This window comes from Pelodiscus sinensis, chromosome 2 (genome assembly GCF_049634645.1).
Source record: "Pelodiscus sinensis isolate JC-2024 chromosome 2, ASM4963464v1, whole genome shotgun sequence".
NCBI lineage: Eukaryota > Metazoa > Chordata > Testudines > Trionychidae > Pelodiscus > Pelodiscus sinensis.
Genome location: NC_134712.1, coordinates 224779319 through 224782049, shown reverse-complemented (window position 1 = coordinate 224782049; position 2731 = coordinate 224779319).

Sequence of the window (2731 nt, the reverse complement as noted above, 5' to 3'; positions counted from 1 at the left end):
TCAATGAGGAAGTACAAGTTTTATTAATTATAGTAAATCTCTTTTATCTAGTTTTTCTATGTATGTTATATAAAAACTGTTAAACGACAGCTTTGATACATTCAAAGCACTTATTTTTTGACATGAAAATGCTATGTAATTGAACTAATTCATCTTAGAAGTGAACTTGGTGAATACACTGAGATTGGAAATCACTTGCATACTACTTATTAACATACTGCTAATAATTGAAAGCTTTGAATTATTCTATTTATAAATAGTTTGGTTTCTGTATGATACATTTCCTTTATTTCTTCATTTTTATTACCAAAAACAATGTTTAATATTTTTACAGTGGAGGAGGCCATTTAAAATGTAATCGTCCATAGTCTTACCATGGATAGCAGGATACATTGTACTGGGGAATGAATGATTCTATAATCCTGTGACATATTTGTATCAGGAAGAGTACTTTTTGGTTGCTTCCATTATACACAGTGTTACATTGAAAATGATGTAACAACACATGGGTCATGATTTGGGCATAATGCAGTGTTGGCATTTTGTGAACCACAGTTGCATTTTATAGGAAAACTAAAACTTTGCTTCTCTCTTCCTGCTATGTTTCTGACATTGCATCATTTCTATAGTAACTAGCAATTGTGCTGTCAGAGATAAAAATGGACTTCATGTAGCATCTGGAACTGGACTTCTTTAACCTAGGTCCTGGACACTCAGGCTAGATTTACACTACAGTCCTTTGTGGGAAAAAGCTATGCAAATTGCGCTCTCCAGAGGCATCCCAGAAAAACTCTGCTGCGTCCAATCTAGATGGGGCCAAATGGTGGAAAAGCTTCCTCTTTTGGCAGAGCCCTTATCCTTCATGGAATGAGATATACGGGACTCCCCGAAAGAGCACGTTTGCTCTTCCACACACAAAAAAAAGCGGAAAAGCAAATGCGTTCCTTGGACGCGGCAGAGTTTTTCCGGGATGCCTCTAGTATCCCGGAAAAATCCCACAGTGTAGACATAACCCCAGAATATGTCTACATAGCAAAGAAAATCTTGTGACTGATATATCTAGCCAACTCAAGCTAGTGGGGGTTGGGCAATGGGGCTGTTTTATTCATTTCAGCCACAGGTTTTCCTTTGCTGTGTAGAAATACTAGGCAGCCCCATCTTGTTAACAATTAAGAGCTCCAGTCCTGGAATCTGATTGGTGCCCCTGGCCCCTATTTTAGTTGAACTGCAGGGACATGAAGTTGTCAGTGCAACTGAGTTCTTCCAGCCTGACTGTTTTCCCTGCAATTCCTGCTCCTACTATCAGTCTCTAGGGATATGTCTACACTACAAAGTTAATTCGAACTAACAGCCATTAGTTCAAATTAACTTTCATAGGTGCTACACATGCAAACCGCTAGTTCGAACTTAATTCAAACTAGCGGATTGCTTAATTCGAACTAGGTAAACCTCATTCTACGAGGACTAACACCTAGTTCGAATTAAGTAGTTCGAATTAAGGGCTGTGTAACCACTTAATTCGAACTAGTGGGAGGCTAGCCCTTCCCAGGTTGCCCTGGTGGCCACTCTGGGCACAACCAGGGAAACTCTTCTGCCCCCCTCCCGGCCCCAGAGCCCTAAAAGGGGCACGGTCTGGCTACGGTGCCCGTGCCGGGTGCAAGCCTGCTAGCACCCAGCCAGCAGACTCTGCACCTGGCACGGGATGAGCCAGCCACCCGCTGCCACACAGCCTCTTCCCGGGACCAGGCTGGCAGCTCCCAGGAGCCTGCCTGGGGCCGCAAAAGGCGGGAGCCCGCCTGGTCTAGTGCGGAGATCGTAGACCTCATCGAGGTTTGGGGGGAGGCCTCCAATGTCCACGACCTCCGCACTAGGCACAGGAAAGTGGTCTAGGGCAGGATAGCTGCCAGCCTGGCCACCAAAGGCCACATGCAAACCCAGGAGCAGGTTTGCATGAAAATCAAGGTGGTCCAGTGAGACCCCCGAACCTGAGCCCTGAGCTTAGAACGGCCGTACTGGTTCAGATCAAAGGTCCATCTAGCCCAGTAGTCTGTCTGCCGAAAGCGGCCAACACCAGCTACCCCGGAGTGGATGGACTGAAGACAATGACCAAGCCATTTGTCTCGTGACATCCATCTCCAGCCTTCCACAGAGGCCAGGGACACCGTTCCTACCCACTGGCTAATAGCACTCCATGGACCGAATCTCCATGACTTTATCTAACTTCTCTTTAAACTCTGTTATAGTTCTAGCCTTCACAGCCTCCTGTGGCAAGGAGTTCCACAGGTTGACTATTTGCTTTGTAAAGAAGAACTTTCTTTTATTAGTCTGAAGCCTGCTACCCATTAATTTCATTTGGTGTCCTCTAGTCCTTCTATTATGGGAACTAATGAAGAACTTTTCTTTATGCACCCTCTCCACACCACTCATGATTTTATAGACCTCTATCATATCCCCCCTCAGTCTCCTCTTTTCTAAGCTGAAAAGTCCCAGTCTCTTTAGCCTCTCTTCATATGGGACCTGTTCCAAACCCCTGATCATTTTAGTTGCCCTTTTCGGAACCCTTTCCAAGGCCAAAATATCTTTTCTGAGGTGAGGAGACCACATCTGTACACAGTACTGAAGATATGGAGTACCATAGTTTTATCCTTTCTCTCCTCCTTCTTCCCCTGGCTTCTCCCTTCCAGCTCCCTCCTTCCAGGTTTCCCCCTCCCCTCTCCCACCCTCTCTCTTC